The sequence below is a fragment of the Pieris rapae genome, chromosome 18, assembly GCF_905147795.1.
Source record: "Pieris rapae chromosome 18, ilPieRapa1.1, whole genome shotgun sequence".
Classification (NCBI taxonomy): Eukaryota; Metazoa; Arthropoda; class Insecta; order Lepidoptera; family Pieridae; genus Pieris; species Pieris rapae.
Genome location: NC_059526.1, coordinates 2,267,922 through 2,289,704, shown reverse-complemented (window position 1 = coordinate 2,289,704; position 21,783 = coordinate 2,267,922). Strand labels below are relative to the sequence as shown.

At 32.3% G+C, this 21,783-nt stretch overlaps 1 protein-coding gene and 1 long non-coding RNA gene across 9 annotated transcripts in view; both read right to left on the bottom strand.

Annotated features, from left to right (window-relative positions):
- The window catches only part of LOC111004279 (IQ motif and SEC7 domain-containing protein 2), a 132,202-nt gene that overhangs the window by 39,749 nt on the left and 70,670 nt on the right, over nt 1-21,783 (bottom strand). For 2 of the 8 annotated variants that reach the window (XM_022275251.2, XM_045632037.1), the window contains exon 1: nt 15,587-15,775. The exons of 4 other annotated variants lie outside the window; for them this stretch is intronic. The gene's annotated coding sequence lies outside the window, so the exon portion shown is untranslated. Of the gene's footprint in view, nt 1-15,586; nt 15,776-21,783 lie in introns of those variants that run through there. 2 more of the 8 variants (XM_045632039.1, XM_045632038.1) reach the window with 1 other exon arrangement.
- Nucleotides 1,392-1,911, bottom strand: LOC123689945. Its single transcript, XR_006750801.1, has 2 exons — nt 1,833-1,911; nt 1,392-1,540 (listed from the first exon to the last, which is right to left on the bottom strand). It is a non-coding gene; the product is annotated as an uncharacterized LOC123689945 (long non-coding RNA).

Below are 21,783 nucleotides of genomic sequence, written 5' to 3'. Positions count from 1 at the left end.
GAGCGATGTATGTGGATCGGATCCTACGCCAGATTACTATTAAGAGACTTGAGTAGAGAATGCCCATACATATATATGCATGTGCATGGTAGAATATTAAAGTTTACCATACGTTTACAGTTTTTACCTAAAATGTTAATCTTGAGCGATTTAGTTAATATTTCTTGAAGTGGAATTGAGGTTGATTTAAGGCCTAAAGCGAATTATTTTGACAAGATTTCCCTATTAATAGGGGACTTAATATATTATTAAATTCGCTACGATGAAGTCTTGATTAAGCAGTGACTCAACAGTTAATTTGAGGTTTACTTAATTAAAATAATAATACTATTGATTTATCAATTACACAATGTAGAACATAGTTATCTTAATAAGCATATAATAATAGTTTAAACACTGTGATCATAATATTTAAATGTAAAATTTATATTTAAAAATGGCACACTAGAAACAGGTTTACAAAGATCAACGAACTGTTATCACAAAAACATAAGCCAAATTGTTATCAGCTTAATTTATTTTCAATAACCTCCATCTTTTTAACGTAAGGTGAAAACACAAAAATATATATATATAAAAATTAACAAACTAAAAAAAACTAAGTACATATATTTGTAGAAAAACATAATCTAAACATTTAATACAGTCCACAGCGATCGAACCTCATACTACAGCTATGAAACACATTTCTGAAAGTTATTATATTGGCGCTTCTAAACGGGCCATGTTTTGCTGCAATTGATGGCTGCAACACATGGCCCGGCAACATTGCAAACAATGTCAGCCACACTATGCAATGTTGCAGTAATGTCCCGGCCATATAGCCAAACATGTTTTGTGTAGCCACTTATGGCCGATATGGCCCCGATGGGTTGCCGAACGATCGCTAGGCTATCGAATTCAACTGCAATATTGCACAGCCAGTTCTATTGTTGTTTCAGTCACTCTCTTTGTTATGGCATAGTGTAGCCTTTTCTACGCGACATGAAGTTTGCTATGAGTGAAGTGTGCCTGTTGCTATATTCTGTGTTTTGCGATCAGCTGCATTTTGACAACTACGTAAAAATGGTTACTGGTCTAACAAGACAATTACTGATTTTATTGAAGAAATACATTTGCACCCCGAGTTGTGGGATATAAAAACCGGCTCATACAAAGATAGAAATTCTAAAAAAGATGCATGGAATGAAATCACTGAAAAGTTTGGCATAACAAGTAACGAGGCTTACAAAAAATTCAGAAGCCTAAGAACTTACGCAAATAATGAGGAGAAAAAGAAGAAAAGTGGTAGTGCTGGCGGTAAAACAGTAAAGTGGTTTGCTTAAGATGCGATATCGTTTCTCTTTACTCAAAATACCACGAATATAGGATTACATAGTGAAAATGAAAACTTCTAACGTAAGTATCTTTAATAAAATATTTTAGTCATTATAAATGTACATATCTCTGTATTACGTATGTATCATATCGATTGATAAATTGAACTTCTTCCCTCGAAATCTTTTGCAACTTGTTTCCATTCTGTTACTCCTGACGGCATCTGAAAGGCTTAAAGATATACTAAAAATTTTATGCATTCACAGGCGACTGAAACTACATACTGACATCAGTGCTGACCCACGTGAAGTCGTAGAATCAGAAACAACCGACACTTTGGAAGCCGTCGATACTACTCCAAAACCACGTACTAAAAGGCTCAAAATATTAGACGCGATGCTGGCGAAAATAAAAACGAATATGCTGCTACTAGATACCTATTATTATTAAATTTAAAAAGTACATAATAGTTACTACCTATGCGTAACATATTTAATAAACCTATGTTAACTTACCTTGATGTATTATTTTAATCCTTCTATAATAGCTGTACACACCTCTTGTATAAAAGTTGAAATCTAACACTCGGAACAGGGACATAAAACTTTTAAATGAATCTCCTGTTGCCAAAAACCGTAGAGTTATCGCAAATCTCGTGATGGCGATGAAACAGGTTCTCAGGCTGTTCTCATGTTTGTATCATTTCTTTTTATTTTTGATCCAATTTTGTTTAAGAGAAAGTCAAAGTCGCCTTTTGAAATTCTAGCCAAGTTCTTGAATAATTTATTATCAAGGCTTATTACTGCTAGACTCAAATTGTCTACAGTTTCACGCCTATTTAAATAAGGTCGAATCCTCAATCTCTTCTTTTTCTGTTCTTTTAAAATTAATATAAGCTGCTGCGACAAGTGTGATTTCATCAGCCATTGTTGCCGGTATGTGTGGCCCGTTTAGGAGTCTGCATCATGGGCCATACTAATGCTGACATATTGCAACACATGGCCCGGCCATAGATTGCTCGGCCATCATCTGCATTAAAACATTTTTGTGATGGCCGGACAATTAATTGCCAATAGTGCAGCCATCAATTGCAGAAAAACATGGCCCGTTTAGAAGCCCCATATATGACAGTTATGTCTAAAAACAAACTTACAATTTACACTACATTTAATATGTGCCTTGCAACAGTTTTTATTTGAAAGTTTATTGTCGTTAGTATTTTTATTCCCTATTCCCTAATTCCCCACCTATTATTTATGTTCTCCACCGTTTAAACCTTACCTCAACATCCACAATCATGCATGATCATAATTAGCCAAATCGGTCCATTTATTCAGGTCCAGACGTTCTCGAGTTTTAGCGATACAAATGAACAGAATTTAAACATACATAGATGCATTTTTTATTGTCGTGTCACACTTTTTTGTTAGGATTTTTATTTCGTCTACATGGACTTTTTGTACCATTAATGATTAAACAAACCTGTCCTGAATAAGTGTATTTAGTTATCATATAGTATAAGTAAGCCATAAGGCGGTGTCATGTATTTAAGTATTCTAAATTGCATTATATTTATTTTTCCTAGCATCTATATAGAAACATTAGTTTACAGAATATATCATCGACAAATCCCATATCACAGCGTGTCAATACCCTAACTAAATAATTGGTCGGGTTAAAAATGAAAGTGATGTCTTCATCTGTCATGATGCAACCATTTGATTCTATTTATTATGGGGCTTCTAAACGGGCCATGTTTTTCTGCAATTGATGGCTGCACTATTGGCAATTAATTGTCCGGCCATCACAAAAATGTTTTAATGCAGATGATGGCCGAGCAATCTATGGCCGGGCCATGTGTTGCAATATGTCAGCAATAGTATGGCCCATGATGCAGACTCCTAAACGGGCCACACATACCGGCAACAATGGCTGATGAAATCACACTTGTCGCAGCAGCTTATATTAATTTTAAAAGAACAGAAAAAGAAGAGATTGAGGATTCGACCTTATTTAAATAGGCGTGAAACTGTAGACAATTTGAGTCTAGCAGTAATAAGCCTTGATAATAAATTATTCAAGAACTTGGCTAGAATTTCAAAAGGCGACTTTGACTTTCTCTTAAACAAAATTGGATCAAAAATAAAAAGAAATGATACAAACATGAGAACAGCCTGAGAACCTGTTTCATCGCCATCACGAGATTTGCGATAACTCTACGGTTTTTGGCAACAGGAGATTCATTTAAAAGTTTTATGTACCTGTTCCGTGTTAGATGTTAGATTTCAAGTAGAGTGTTAGATTTCAACTTTTATACAAGAGGTGTGTACAGCTATTATAGAAGGATTAAAATAATACATCAAGGTAAGTTAACATAGGTTTATTAAATATGTTACGCATAGGTAGTAACTATTATGTACTTTTTAAATTTAATAATAATAGGTATCTAGTAGCAGCATATTCGTTTTTATTTTCGCCAGCATCGCGTATAATATTTTGAGCCTTTTAGTACGTGGTTTTGGAGTAGTATCGACGGCTTCCAAAGTGTCGGTTGTTTCTGATTCTACGACTTCACGTGGGTCAGCACTGATGTCAGTATGTAGTTTCAGTCGCCTGTGAATGCATAAAATTTTTAGTATATCGTTAAGCCTTTCAGATGCCGTCAGGAGTAACAGAATGGAAACAAGTTGCAAAAGATTTCGAGGGAAGAAGTTCAATTTATCAATCGATATTATGATACATACGTAATACAGAGATATGTACATTTATAATGACTAAAATATTTTATTAAAGATACTTACGTTAGAAGTTTTCATTTTCACTATGTAATCCTATATTCGTGGTATTTTGAGTAAAGAGAAACGATATCGCATCTTAAGCAAACCGCTTTACTGTTTTACCGCCAGCACTACCACTTTTCTTCTTTTTCTCCTCATTATTTGCGTAAGTTATTAGGCTTCTGAATTTTTTGTAAGCCTCGTTACTTGTTATGCCAAACTTTTCAGCGATTTCATTCCATGCATCTTTTTTAGAATTTCTATCTTTGTATGAGCCGGTTTTTATATCCCACAACTCGGGGTGCAAATGTATTTCTTCAATAAAATCAGTAATTGTCTTGTTAGACCAGTAACCATTTTTACGTAGTTGTCAAAATGCAGCTGATCGCAAAACACAGAATATAGCAACAGGCACACTTCACTCATAGCAAACTTCATGTCGCGTAGAAAAGGATACACTATGCCATAACAAAGAGAGTGACTGAAACAACAATAGAACTGGCTGTGCAATATTGCAGTTGAATTCGATAACCTAGCGATCGTTCGGCAACCCATCAGGGCCATATCGGCCATAAGTGGCTACACAAAACATGTTTGGCTATATGGCCGGGACATTACTGCAACATTGCATAGTGTGGCTGACATTGTTTGCAATGTTGCCGGGCCATGTGTTGCAGCCATCAATTGCAGCAAAACATGGCCCGTTTAGAAGCGCCATTAAATCTAGGCATTGCGATTACGCTTACAGAATAAACTGTTTCCTTACGAAATGGCCAAATTTGTATTAAAAGTAAAATATCTATAGTAATATTATAAAGAAGAATAATCTCATCTCAAAACTGGGCGAAACTAATATTTTGAGTAACAACAGTTAATATTCGCTAATAAAGATAAATATATTAGAAAAAAGTAATTATGAAGACCGTTTAAATCATTTTATTTACTTGAATTATTCCAAACCTTACATGATAAAGCAATTGTAATATTATGAACGTCTAACAATTCATAACACAGTTAGCATCTACAAATTATATTACGTAAAGTCTATCCGTGCATGAAGTATTACCACAAAACTATTAGAACAATAGATACAATTTATCGAAAGTAAAATTGCTTCAAATTGTGGTAAACCGCTCATCTGTGTAATGTGAGAAACTGCGGAACTGATGTGCGGTCTGCCCTTGATCAACCTTGATTATAGTCAACACATGATAACCGAGATTATTATAGAAAGAGTGGAGAAAAGAAAAAGAGTGGTAATGGCCAGTCTTTTTAATTCTATAATTATGATTACTGAGAATTGGGTAATCAGACTTGAAAAGCCACACTGATCTATTTTGTATGTAGTTCACAAGTACACATTACCAATGACATACAAATGAATTTTGATTACATTAATTTTTAGCTAAAAAATTTTCATATTGCTCTCTTAAATCCTTCTAATATATATATTATAATTATAATAATACTTTGGTCTAGGAATACATAGAAATTAAATATATATACAGCATTTAATATCAGGCAATATTATCATGTTATAATCTAGTACGCAACACAATCGTCCCGTTTCTAAATGGTAATTATGGTATTCAATGTATTAAATGGTATTCTTGTGCATCTTCGTCCTCATCGCTATGGGCTAAAGGCTATTAAACGGTCACTAACAATTTCACTTATAAAAGGCACTACTTAGTATTCCAAGTGCTTGTCCTGTTCCGCTCAAAGGACTTGGTACCGTCTGAAAATTGTCCACTCATTATGAATGATAAAGACGCCGGTAACTTCGTCTTGCTGTAAATTCGCGCACATGTTTCAAATTTAAAATTTTACTCTGTGTGAATTGTTAAATAACTATCAATACGCAATATTGCAGGTATTAAATAGTAAATATTGTAATGTGTCAATTGGAACGACTATTTAAAATCTGAAGTGGAAATTGTTATAACTTGTAAGAAGTCTTGTTCTTTTAAGAAGTAGTAGGGAGAATTGGTGCAGTTTACGAATGGGTGTCCACGTGGAGGACGACCACATAAGTGATGTGATGACATATTCACATGCATGAAAGACAATTCATGGCGGCGAGTCGCACGCAAGGCGAGTCAAAGGCGTGTCTTGGTCCGCTTGCCAAGTGGATGAGGAGCTGGCGCTAGACATAAATTCAATAAAACTTAAATAATACAATAGATAATTAATATTTAATAATATTATTTCTATCGTATTCACCAATTTGAACCATTTTAATAAGGTGATTTAATTTGATTATTTCTTTAAGATTTAGTTGACAGTCCATCACTTTTTTGGCCTAGAACTAGAACAAATTATCAACAGTAATAGCAATATACTGAAATGTTAAACAGATTTTGTAAGTTTCATATTTGCAAGGAGTAAGATTCACTTAGCACGTACTTTCTAAGTGTAACTGGATCGTACAAATCGACTGGATCCGATGACCCGGTTGTATAACTGAATATTGATGACTGTATACACTCATATATAGAATAACATTTATAACAGCTACTGTGCTATCCGAGGTTTTATATAACTTTTATATAACATTTCTATAATAATATAAGGTATATATAATCTAAAGTTAATCTATATATTTATACAGATAAATAACTGAAATATTATTATAAAAGACATTGATTGTAAGACAAGCATTGTATGTAATGTAATATCAAATCTATGGCATATATATCTGATTAACAATAATCCATATAAATTAATTCATAATATTAACCCAAGTACATAAATACTTAAAATAATAGTTCCTTTGTTAAGTCCCATTCAAAATATTGCCGTTCGTCGTAAATCGTTTAAAAACATACTAACAAATCAGCAATTTAGCCTCCCATTGAAATGTTACAGCAGACAAGTTGTATTGTCAGTCCATTCACTATTGTGTGTATGACAACACCATACATTGACCTGATCGTTAAAACATTCAACATTTACAAAACACCACATTATGCTAAACATCCTTTTATAAGCTAAGGTTCAATCGAAATAACCTGAACTGTTGAACTGGTTTAACTACTGAATGATTCAATATATTTAAACGACACCAGAGTCGTCAAAATATATTGAATAAACTGACTAAACGTAAAAAGACTGGGAAAGGTAGAAATGCATTTGTGCATCCCCTGGCCGCGAAAGTAGCAGGGTGAATGGGATGCGACCCAAGATGTAAGACAAAGCAACAAAGCTTTATTAGAATAATAAAAGTTATCCTAATCAATAAAAAAATTGTCAATTTTTGATTAAAAATTAATGTTTGAATGTTAATTATGCTTTTAGGATATTGCATGATTAAAAGTAACTTATATTCACTGGGCTACTACAATTAAGAATGTAAGGTAAATCATATCAAGAACGAAGTAGATTTCACTAACAAACCAGGAATTATGTCATTGAAATTGTCAAAGCATACGCGTAACTCTCTTTACTCTAGGAACTTATCGAGTAAAGCAAAAAGAAAAGGCAATCCGCAGTACGAAGCAAAAGTTCAAACGGTATTTAAATAAATTTGTAAAGCGAATAATAGATAAGAAATAAAATACAGGAAGTAGCAAAGCGTAATTACAAGTTCTCAATTAGCATAATTATGCTATCAACACGTCAATCAATTAAGTACTTATTGTTAGCTCACCTAGAGATCTAGTTCCCATACAGACTATAGGAAGACTGACAGCTAATGGTGCATTCACACAAATTTTGTGGGCCAGTTGAATTGCAACATGCATTGGGTAACTTTATTATTAACCCACTTCAAAAACCTTTTTAAAAATACCATAGTAATTGGCTATACATGTTGTATCACAGTTGTCATATAGAAACGGTAGTTAATATTAAAGAAAAGAACACAAAGGATCTAAATCAGTTTTTATCATTTTTTTCATAATTATTTAATTATGCATGTTCTGCTTTATCAGTCAACAACGCTCTCGTCTAAAATTACGTTAAAACATTTCTCTCACAGTATAACGTTTTCATATTACAAAGAATTTCTTTGACTTTAGATACCGATCTATCAAAGAGAACTCAACTCGCTGTCGTCAAAAGATAAAACGATATCTTTAATTAAAAAACAACGTAATTACAAGCTCCGGTGTCTTATAATTTTGCGAAAACTTAATTAAGGTATTTTTGTTAATTAAAAGACAAACGTAATGGTTTTGTTAAAACTTGGGCTGAAGTAGAGAATACTTAAAATATGGATAGTTAATGTTAATATGAAATAAATTGATACAAGAGATTTGTGAAATATTAAATGTATTTCAAATAAACGATAAGTTCATGAACAAGTGTCAGGTTATTTACAAAAAAAAACGATTTATAAAAGTCATTTTTATAAAAATTTAATCAAACTAACTTATTGTGTTATCAAGTATCGCAAAGAAAATAATAACCATAAACTATTGAATACTCTATAAAAATAAAATAAGTGATATCGTTTATAGTCTATTACTTCGTCAAGTGTCAGAACCCAGATCAAAGTATTTCCCTAAGAAAATTGTAAGGATTCGATAAATTGAATATTGTCTATCAAAGGGAATTTAAGTACAATTTCAATAATTAAATGTTTTCTCACACCTTATAAACGAATGTGACACGACAGTTCACAGTGATAAAGGCCAACTATACTTTGCGTCTCTTTATGGGTTATTTTCGTTGCGATAAAAAGACGGACGACTAGGTAATGACGATGATATCAGAGATATTCTTTTATGCAAAATAATAAATCTAACTCTTAATATCTTAATAAATCTAACTCATAAACATACCCTAATTATATTACTTTACAATATTTTTAGTAAAACAATTAACTTGTATTTGTGTAGTTAATGATAATATCTATTATAAATCATTATTTATTTTGTAATCACTATCTTCCTGTTAAATTGTATTTAAACTGTGATAAAAAGTGATAGATCACTACTAAAATAAAATACTCGATGTATATTTAAGAAGATATAAATTTATTTCTAACAGCCTCCAAACTTTTAAATGAGGGAAGGAAGAATCGTGTTTTACCTACAATAACAATTACCTACATATAAAGTCTGGAAGATATCGATAGGCAATAAGTTAGCACATGTACACATTTTGATGTTGTGTGTGCAACAAAACTATTTTATTTTAATATATTATCTATATATACCTCGCCTAAACATTTGAGGCATTTATTTTTACGTATCCAGGAAGCGAAGTTCATTGACCTATAACACCGTAAGTGTGTAGCATATCTTTCAACACACATAGCGATTTAGCAGTTGCGCAGTTAAACAGACAAACAAACACTGAGTGCATTAGTAAAAATAAGTACTATGGACTTTCTATATGCGCATTTAACATTCGCTCGAACGGCGAAGGAAAACATGGTGAGGAAACCGGATTGCCTTAAACCGAAAAAGTCGACTTGTGTCAGTACAGGAGGCTGATCAGCAGATTGACAATTGAAACTGATACAGAAATCTGAGGCCCAGACCGAATGGTTGAGGCACCACTGATTTATTTAAAGTATTACAGATGCGCCACAAACGTATTATAATTATACCCAGTCTCGCATCGTTAGGTCCGCCTTTAGAGTTTTGGAGAAAATGATTTGATCCTTATCAATTGCATTACTCGATCGTGATTTAAACTTTAAAGCCGTTGAGGTGATATTCATAGAAAGGACTTTCTGTAAAGATACATGCCCATGACAAGAGTCAGCCATAGAAAGCATCAGTAACGCTCATAATTATTTAAAAAAATATTGCGTAATCATGAATATTAAAAAATCCAGTGGTTAGAAAAACATTAGTACTTAATGTTTTTATTTATATCTTTCTTCATAAATATTTTCAATATATCTTTCTGAAGTAGAATAAAGGCTACCGAAGCGAAAATGAAATATCCAAAACCGCCCTTTTAGGATTATACAAATCCAACTATATTAGAGAGAAAATAATATTAGGAAATCCACGAATCTGTGAAACATCCTTAAATGTATAAAGCTTTTTATTTTTATAATGATACACAAATAAAGCTTTCACATAGATAATTAATGTTTAGCTAATATGGAACAGTATATTAATAAAAACTTAGTAGATAAAAAAATAGCTGCAACCCTAACCAGCAGCATCTGATGTTAGTTAATATAAATTGTTTCAATTAAATCAAATAAAAATCAATATTAATTTATGCTTTTTACATTTTGTATCTCAATTATATCTTCTACACATCAAAGGACTCACCATTATTTTTATCTACCAAATTAACCAATTTTCCTATCTATCAAATTGTATTGACGCTGTGTAGAGTGCAGTGTCCAGTGCTTTAGTTAAAATCGTGTATTAAAAGACTCCAAAGAATACCGAAATAGAAGAATTGGTAGCCTAGCCCATTATAAGCAAAAAGTCCCAGGTCGTCGGCTGGAGCGCATGTGACAGTAAAGGAAGCACATTAAGTAATACTAGAAACCAGTAGATCCCAGGTACCACTCATTTGGCAGAGTGGAGGATTTGCTGCAGCCAGTAATTAGGAGGAGGTGGCTCAGGACAGCGCTGAAGGTTACCAATTTTGGAGACACATTACCGCAGAGTGACTGTGAGTATGAATGAATAAGTTTCAGGATATAGAAATAAACGATTTAGGGCCTGTTTCACAATGTATGGATAAAGTGTCAAATAGCTATGCAACACATAAATTATTCGAAAGATAAAAGTTTCAAATAAGATACTTCGAATTTCATGACGTATAGCGCTATCTGACAGTCGTGAAACGCAAAAATACTATTTATCCTACGAATAAGTAATAAATAGCTTATTTGGAACTTATCCGGACATTGTGAAACAGGCCCTTAATACAGTAATATAATAACTCAGTGCCATGGCAACTATACCGTTAACGTCTGGTAAACAAAGCTATCGAGTGGAGAAAATGAAAGTGGTCGGCATAATGACGTTGCTTTCGTGACATAAATCATATCTAAGGAACATGGCTTCTATTATGGATACTACTATGCGAACTCATTCGTATGAGCTCTCTTGTATTTTTTATACTAGCAGCCCCCGTATACTTCGTTTCTCCTCTATGGCAAGAGACCGTACGGTATGAGTTTGATTCCATGGAAGATGGGTCGTGTTTTGGTATGGGATGCCACCTGTTCAGACACATTGGCCCCTTCCAATCTTCATGGAACCAACAACAGAGCTAGTGCGGCTTGTGCCTGCAAATACAGGGGTCAAGGCTCTGAATATGATTTTGTCCCATTCGGTGTCGAGACCCTTGGTCCGTGGGGTCCTAGCGCGTTAAGGCTTTTTAGTGAATTATCAAAAAGGTTAGTCGACATCACAGGAGAAGGAAGAGCTGGCTGCTACCTCGCACAAAGAATTAGTCTGGCTTCAAAGGGGGAACGCTGCCAGTATCTTCGGAACCTTGCCTAAAGGGACTCCTTTTAATAATATTTTTTAATAATTAAATTTTAAGGTTAGTTATTAGGTATATTTTTATGTATTATGCTATTTGTATTGTACATATACATATATACATTAATAATATACTTATATATTTTAGTCTATTTTTAGTATGACTTTGGCCATGTATAGTCTGCAAGTGAATAAATAAATACTATACTATTATATTTAGCTAATAAGCCGCAGTGGCCACAAAAGAATCAGTCAAACACAAACCCTTCGTCATAATCAATCATTGCTGAATATTCTACGTCAAAATACAAACTAAAGTTAGATACATATAGTAACACTATGAGTACGGATAAAGCAAACTTTATATATATTTCAGTAAAAATCACACGTAGGTATAATTTTTAATGTAATAAAGGCAAACGAGCAGGAGGCTTACCTGATGTTAAGTGATACTTCCCACTCACATTGACAGAAAGCTGGCAAGTGCGTTTCGGGTATATTATTTCTTAAAGGACTCTAAATCGAATTAGGTCGGAACTAATTCTTGTTCCACATGCGGGTTCCACATAGTGATGGTGTTTGGAAGATTTCTTAAGCATGCTTCATATCTGTGTAAGTAACAATCTTTAACGCCCTTGTATATACCTGATGTTTTTCTCACACTGCGAAAAATGTATCGAAAAACTCGAAATCGAGAAGCGTAAATCATAGTAGTGGATAGTTATTAGTGTTGAAGTCTGATCATTTATCATACAAACGTGGTCTGCATATATACAAACGATTATAACAGATCCTTTATTAGGATCCGTCACTTTACTATACGTAATGTACGTATGTAATGTTTTGATAAATGAGTAATGTCATGCGGCCGAGACAATTGTATTTCTCTTAATATAAGAACAATAAGGACCCATTTTCTTCATCTGTCACTTCCACATCGTATTTAAATTAAATTTGGTAACTCCATACAGATATTCGCAATAAATTGTATACATTTTTGCATTGCAATAAACATAAAGCCTTGAAGACAGAATCCTTAAAGGTGCAGATAGAATTCACTTCTCGTATATAGCCGCTTAGGTCCTTCTCTATCTTCCTTTAAGCCAGGATCACCAGGATATAGATAGTATGCCTTACTTTTATGGTAATTGATCAGAAATTATCGTGATTGCACTTTTGCGCTTACCTTAACTATTTTTTTTTCTCACTCTGTTGCCTAGAAGAGATCGCTCGAACGCGCTAAGATGGTTAATTTCTCTACTTTTTATCTCTAATTTTCTATATACATCGGAATAGAAACTACATTTTTTAAAACATACGTGTAATTTAGGTAACAATGTGCCTCTACTCGCCGAAGCGTAACTTATCTTGTAAGGTAATATACTGTACTTTACCCGCGTCACAGCTGACGGAGTTTTATTTGAAAAACTGCTACAAGACGTCAGCTTCAGATATTATATTCAAAAATCGAACACAATTGTTTTGTTACTCAGTTTTGTAAGACGTTATTTTGTTATTTTTGACAAAACTATTTGTGAAAGTTAAACCGTGTAATTATAATTTAGTAAATAAGTATATACTTGTATATATACACTTACTTACACATGGTGTTTTTAATATAATAATTGACTTAAAAACGACGTGGATATGACAGAGAATACAATTGTCTCGGCCGTAAAAAATTACTCATTTTAATAAATGATTAAGTATATAAAATAATTATATTATTGTCTTTTCTTTTTAATAAAAGACAATGCGTATAATTTAATTAATATTTAGTAATCAAGTAAGCATATAAGCTATATATACCTAGATAGAAACGCAACAGTTGTTTCAAAAATGAAAATAAGTTTCTGTAAAATGTAAAAAGCTGCGTTAAAAACACATTTTTGAGAAGAACTTTGAAGAACAAAATGTTAAATAACTTCCAGAAGAAATAATTCAATACATAAGAAGTTGTAGAATAGACAAAGTGATAAATTACAAATCATAAAGATTAAAAGTCACAAAAACTTGAATAAAGTTAGGAAAAACAATGTTTTTGTGCCTTCAAAAGTTAAACCTCTGAAGCATAACAGTGTCTATTTCAAAGAAAATAGTTTCCTTGATTATAAAACCGAGGTTTCTCATAATTAAAGTACTACAGAAGTATAATGAAAGGAATTCAAACAAATTCTCTTTTTCAATATTTCTTTTACTTTTACTTGTGTTTTTTGTTATTCTTGTATAATATAAAATAGATATAATTTTAAGGTAATTTATGAAGCGATTGTTTCTAATATAAATAAATTAAACTTAGAATAAATTCGAATTCGATTCGCCGAAATGCCATAGAATAAATTCTTTTAACTTCCCACTCAAGAATTTTCCGCGTGGGTACAACCTTCGGAACTTATAAGATAATATCAAAGTTGTTGAATTATAAACCAAATTTAACTCTGAAATAAAAGTAAACTCAAAAGTTCGTTGGTTTCCATCCCCTCATCAACAAAAAATCATATTGTCATAGTATCAATAAGGAAGAGTCCTTGAGAGATAAAAATCCGCTGCTTAGTAATCCTATCCTTAATTTTAAATAATTTAATTAAGATGGAAAACATTAATCATGTATTTTGTATGTTCACCTAGAGTTATTAGTATAATTTACATATGCGGGACATACGCCCATGTCTCGCAATTTTTAACGTGTTTTTACGTTACTTTTTTTTTTAATATAACGTACGTGTCACAGCATAGTATTCACTCACGATTATGTTATAATTATACCTATATGCGAATTTAAGCTGCAATTAACATTCTAGAGATAGTCATAATTAGTCTTTACATAAGTGGCTAGCTTTCTCCGATTTGCTGAGAATAGAAAAATTTATGATAAAGCGTGGGAAAATCCCATATCACGAAGATAGGATTAGATTGACATATTTGCTGATGTCTAGACAATTGTGTCAATGATAAATTAAATAAAAATACTGGTAATAACAGCCTCTTATAAAAGCCTTGTTTTCAAACATTTATATATGTTTACTGACAGTTTTGCTCTTCCGTTCTACGCCCTTGATTTGACAACATGTAAAATTATAATCATTTAATGTATTTCGTTTTTGATGATGATAAGTGTACATTATGTTACCTACATGAATAAATAATTTTTTAATTTGAATTTGTACTCTACTGGCTAAGTGATTAAATGTCTTGATCAGGAGAAAATTTATTGAAACTAATGTCTTAACTGCGAAATATCCAGCTTCATTACTTAAACATTAAAGTGTGAACCAGTTTTAATTGACCCACTTATCTCATACTTTAAGTTTCAGTAAAGTATACCTGAGTGTAGATTTAAGTGATTATGTAATATTGACAAGGAAACGAAAGTTATAAAAGTACCTTAAAATATATATACCTTATTCACTTTCGCTTTTATCAGCCTAAATTTACAAAGTACAATATTTGTATTTATTATTTATTACAAACCATCGCCTTACAACCATAATTTGATTTTAATTTATAGTATTTGCTTTTTTTATAAAACTGGGGGCAGGAGGCTCACCTGATGTCAGTGATACCGCCGCCCATGGACAGTGTCAATGCCAGAGGGCTCACGAGTGCGTTGCTGGCCTTTTAAGAATTGGTATGTTTAAGTTTTTTGTTAAACTCATTTAGGAGGTACAGAAACTGCTGAATTTCTAAGTCCAAAAGATTTATTCCATAGTTTAAATATATTTTAAACAATGTATTATAAACAAAAATGATACTGATATCAAATAAGTTATCAAAAGGTTAAAACTGACGTAAAATCAGCATTTCGCAACGAAATGTGCAAAATATTTGTAAGTGAATAATAATAATTAAGTAATTATCGATTCGCGTTATAACAGAATCAACTCGACAGGACTAGGATTCAAAAGGACTTAAAACCAATGCTTATTGTAATATGAATAGAGTATTATTGAAGAACTTAAGCTACCTACACAACAAATCCTTCGGTGAGTCACAAATATTCAAACCCTAAACCGAGAAAAACATTTAGAACCTTACGACACTTCGTTATCAATGTAATTAAAAATCAATTAATTTTCAAACCAATTAAATGCGTGACAGCACAATATCCGAAGGTTCCTAACACCAAATTACATTTGCACTATTAACCTTGGTCACAAAGCGTTTAGCCACTGTTCACTTCACTTTATCACTGATTACGTAGTAGTTTTTTAATCCGACAAATAGGAAAACGCGTGCGGCCTCCATGCACGGCCGTGAGCGACTGTTGACTTATGCGCGTACAGCGAAAAGTCGCTTACTAAAATGCGACACTCACGCGCAGATAGATAATAATTTATAATCCAGCGCTGTTTTGCTTTAGTATAGAAAGTGCTTTCTTCGACAGGTAGTTTCGTTTCGCTTGATTGATGGTGAAAACTGAAATTTCAGAACAGCTATTCATATTATAAACTGACAATCTGTACGTTATTAGCATTAAATTTCTCCAAATTTATAGTTTTATATCTAAAGGTAAATGCCGATATGTGTCTACAGCAAATTTATTTAAGTTCTTCTTATATTTATCTTTCAAACCACAGTTCTGTCTTGCAAACAACACCATAATATATTAATATATATACTACCTTTCAGTGCATAAGTTCAACGATATTTTTGGTTTGTTCAGGCCAAATATCGTTCAAACACATAGAACATGTACAATTTTATTGCAAACATCTCGAAGGTCGTAGGAAAAATCAATCATCAGAACAATGACGGAAGTGCTTCAAAAGACAAACAATTTGTTCGTTCTTGATTGATTTAGATTCATTTGTAATATGGACTTTGCTCTCTTGTAGCGGAATATCTTAATGAGTACTGAATGTTAATTGAACTTACAACAAATTACTAATAAATATATATTTAAATACTTGGCTTGATACTTAGCAATTTCCAATTGTGTTCTTATTTTAAACCGTTCAAAATATTCTATATACAAAACGGAGGACGCCAGATTTTGAAAAGCGGAAGCTACATATTGCCATATGGTCTTTCCTGTAATCCGCGAAGCCTTACCTCTCGCTAACCAACTGTTCGTGCTTTGCGTCACTTGACAAATACAAAAACACCTGTTGCTACAACACATCAAGGCAAGTATGAAGGTCAATGGCATTATTTTTATATTTTCCTTAATTTTTAATTCTGTGACTAGGAATATTATTTTTAGTATAAGTAGACCTATACAATATTCCTACTCAATAATAGTATAAATTCAAAACCTTAAAGAGCCAAGATTAGAGTAAGTCAGTAGTTTTCTATTAATTTATAAAAGTAATACTTTTAATTATTTCGCTTTACCCAATCGACATTATAGAACTAGAAAAAACAAGTATAATAATCTATTACATAATCACTCATAATAATGATAATTTATTATCATTAATCGTCATCAAGCACATAATCAAATAAATATCTTTACGTTTTAATCATTAATCAATCATTACTGCGCGAAAATCGGAATTTATGAATATTTAATGAATTAAGTGGATCTTAAGAATCTCATAAATTAATGAACATTATCATGTAATTTTAACATTAAAAGCTTTTACATTTATTCATTTCTTTAAGTATATCTCATGCAATAAATACAAAAACAAACATAAAGTATTAAATTCAAAGGAAGGCAACGCCCTCGCGAGTTTAAGCATCGAGTGAACGTTCTTTCTTAAACGAGATGAGAATTTAATCTACGGGTATAATAGAATGTATTTGTAATAAAGAAAACCTAGACAAGAAGACAAAAGTTTTTAACTTAATTTAACATTCTTAACAAATAAAGTTTTAAGGTTAAAAACGACATAGTTTAAGCAAAGCATATGCAATTTAACAAAGCATCATAATTTAAATGCAGCATTTTATTAATGTTTTTGTATTTCATTTACACTTTCGTATATACGATATTCCCAATAGCAGAATAGATCAAGTGAATGCACAAGGTCGTTGTAACCGGTCCGCCGCCACAGCCTCCGCAACTCCCTTTCAGGCTGTATTGGTCAACGATATGCGAATTGAATTATAAGCGTGGGGAAACACTGGGCCTTCAACTTGCCCAACCTGATGTCATCAACAAGTATGTTGTAAATGTCGTGTAAGATCATTACATGTTGTCATGTTGGGAAACTCACTCTTAATTTTGTTGAAGGCAGACTATGCCATGTGTTTCGCTGTATTACTTAGTAGCGTGATGTTATAGATGCCATCTATAAAAGGACTAGCTGAAACTTTATTTTGTTTAAGGGACTTCTACAAATTAAACTTTATTTTCCTTATCAACATTTTAAAATTAAATCAATATTTAAAATAAAAGATCTTTATGTAGATTTACTACCAATATGTAATAATAATACTATTAAATGTTGTAAGCATACATAGGCGTTTGATATTTTATTTTCTGTCCTTATTTATCTCATGTTACTTCACAATAAGCAAATATAGTAATGTAATGTATAATTATTAGCATCATTGGTTCGATCTCGTTCTCATCCTTATGTTCAATCCATTCGTGGACAGCCTACATACGAACCTACGACCATTTCATTGGAGTTTCATTCCATTCTATGTGCGCATTTATTTTTCGAACGGTAAAGGAAAACGACTTGCTTATTATATTGACAAATAATCATAAAACTGTGAAAGGATTTAAAGGCCCAGACCTAAAGAGGTTGGAACGCTGCTGATTTATTATTTATTTATTGTTTAGTAATGTCTATATGTATATACTATACAGTAAATAAATATGTAAAGTATGAGCATATTTTTATTCTATTTTCAGTGGATTATACATCTACTTTCTCTCAACTATGGTTTAGTGACGAAATATTGATAATTTTGTATCGATTTGTCCTGTGTTCTTAATATTCTTTTAAAAGTTTGGGAATAAATGAAGGCTTAATAGTTGTGCTAAGAGAATATAAAGTCTGGGTACAATGTGTAAACGACTCTGAAAGCATCTTAAGATGGTAGAGCTGGTAACACTCTAGGAGTGTAAAAGGACACTAGTCCCAATTACCATAATGGTTAAATTGAATTGTTATCCTCCTATAAAAAAACACAAATATATTTGTATACGTACATTTGACGTGTTCATATGAGTATATTTCTAAGTTTTTACAACATTAAACAATTAGATAAAAATACAAATTTTACACTCAAATAATACGCTTGTAAATCAAGGATACTTTAATTCTAAACAACGGAAGTAATTACCTACAATTTAACGCTTCATTGCTCTCAATTGAACGAGAAAATACATGTTTTTCCTTTTTCCAGTTTAAAGCTTTCACGCAAGCATTTAAACCAGGAATGTATGAAATGTATGAATGTACACCCGATTCCATCAAGAAGTCCTTCGTTTTTGTGTATTATAGTACATTTATTATTACATACATACCGTAGTGAACGTTTGCCTTTGTAATATCTTGTACATATTTACCTGAAATCAAATATAATAATATAAATAATTATAATACGAACTAATTAACACAATTAAAGAATTCGTGACTGTAGGTTCATGATACATCATTTAACATAGAACACATACTTTAATAGATCAATTTAAGTTTATTTCATACTCAGGAGGACGGGTAGAAGATTAAAATTAAAGTAAATACCAATTATTAAGACATCTGTGAGCCTTTTCAGATTGCAGTTGATGAGGCTGTAAAATCTTACAATTGTCAAATTGTAAGATTTTACAGCCTCATCAACTGCAATCTGAAAAGGCTCACATATGTCTTAATAATTGGTATTTACTTTAATTTCTTGAAAGGTTCAAATGCAAATGTGTTGAAAAATCAGAACCACAAAAACGATTCAATCTTATTTAATTCAACACAATATTCTCTAATGTATATTTTGCGCTAGTACGAGCCACTTGGGAATATTTGCATAGCAGTGCATCAGAGTTAATATTTATCTTAGATATCTAACCGAGGGAGACGTTTCACTAAATAAACATTATGTAATTGTGTAAAGCAATAGTTGTCTCCTATTACTAAATTTTCATTTTTAGGACATTAATCAATGGAACATGAAAAGCAGGAATAATTATTTTTACATACTATTTATAAGCGTCCATATTTTCATACTAAAATTAGACCACTGAACCATAAGACCAATAATCTCAAAAAAAAATATTTTAATAGATTTTCTTCCATTAACATCAGGTGAGCGTCCTGCCCGTTTACCCATTTTTCTATAATAAATATAAATATTAAATTAAAAGTTGATTTTCCAAATACTCTTAGTTCTTCATTAGGATGTCATTACAGCCCTAAGGGAGAGTCCAGGAATCTCCGAAAATTGCGTCACGTATTACTTGAACGCCCCCTACGTAGATCAGTTGAAATAAGCATTATTTTATACCTTATAGATATTTTTTACAAGTACTTAAGCTTAAACTTTGAAAACAAGAAACGATAACTTAATAAGCTGTTGTAAACGTTCTTATATTGTTTCGTTGTTTGAAATAAGATTAGAATACCCAAAACGGGTACTTTGTTTCAGTTTTTACTTTTACTGAGTTCAAATAACACAGTTACAAAAACTGTGTTATTTGCGCTTGTCAATTAAGTTGACATACAACAAAACTGTATTTACATCTGTTGCCGGCAACGGACTCGCGAGCCCTCTGGCATTGAGTGTCCATGGGCGGCGGTATCACTTAACATCAGGTGAGCCTTCTGCCCGTCTGCCCAAAGTTCTATTAAAAAAAAATCTTGTATTGATGAAGGTTTTAAGTATAATTTACCGAATTTAGAATCTTGTATACATGATTGAAATATTTTTTAACGCGCGACTCTCATCTCTCGTAGGATCGATCCCCGGCTGTGGACCATTGGACATACTGTCTAAATGCGCATTAAGCATACGGTGAAGAAAACTATCGAACGAAAACCGGCGAACCGGCAAGGTTGATTTTTGAGATCACAGAACATATGAAAAAAACCGAGGCCATTTCAAACTCCGAGCCACCGAATTGCACTGTTATAATACTATCTTAGAGTTATTTTTATAATTAACTTATATGTAGTTAGTATATAGTTATATTATTTACACACACCAAAAGGTCTTGATTTCTTTCCACAAGTAGGTTAGTAGGAAACGCATAGGCCGGCGCCATCGGTGTCGGACATGCCACAATTTCGCATGTTTACATATGGATACATACAACAAATGTAATGAACTGTTTCTATTTTTTCGACCAAAAAAGAACACTCAAAAGAAACCATTATTTTTATGACTTTTCTGTTATTGAAGTTTTATTGAAATTTTTCATGAGTGAATTAATAATCACCACAATAATAAAGTTTAAATCATACGTAACATTATCAAATTGTATATTTTACAATTCAACAACAGTTATCGTAACCAGGTGACCATTTCACAACTTTCGATAATCTATCTCCTTTTCGCTTATAGAATATGAAAGAGATAGATCGAAAGCTCGATGCAACTGGACGTGGTCGGAATGAATGCAGAATGTTGCATAAAATTGGTGCAATACATTGTATATTGATGTTGTTTCTTAATGTTTATTAGGTCAATACGTGATTTTTAATACAAAATGTAATAAGCGTATTACATACCGTCTCTGAAGCTTAGTAGTTCAATCATGGTTTAAATCGAATTCCAGAAAATTCGTCAAGTCTTTCTTCACTAGTTGTGACGTGTTGTAACGCAAATAAAACTAAAAAGCTAACTTTAAACTAAAATTTTAAACTAATAAAACACTGTTTTATATAAATTTGCAGAGCGAATTTGTCTTGTTGTAAAACAATTGAAAATAAATAAAAAATAAAGCACAAAATGGCAGCAGATTATTGGTTACAAAAGAAAATATACACACCGTTAATAAAATTTCACGTAAGTCACATATTTCTGTCCTTAACACATTTTCCTTACCACATTTTCCTTACCAGAACAAATGAGAAAGTATGCCGCATTGTATAAATTATTTACCTCAAACTTGGCAAGATTTGGAAGTGACATCGGCGCGTGCGCGGTCATGTTTCCCAAATAATATGAACAGTGAACTCCCAATATGGGGACAGGCGTTCTCGTTTTATCGACATACTCTTAAACTCTGTTTTGTTTTTGTAAGTCGATAAATAACCGACGCTACAATCGAAGTTGTTTCCTGTTGTATAATTAATAATATAAATTAAAGCTCTCTCTCTCTCTCTCTCTTCAATCGGCAACCCATGTCCGAGCGTCGCAGGAGAGCTCCTGGAGCGGACTAT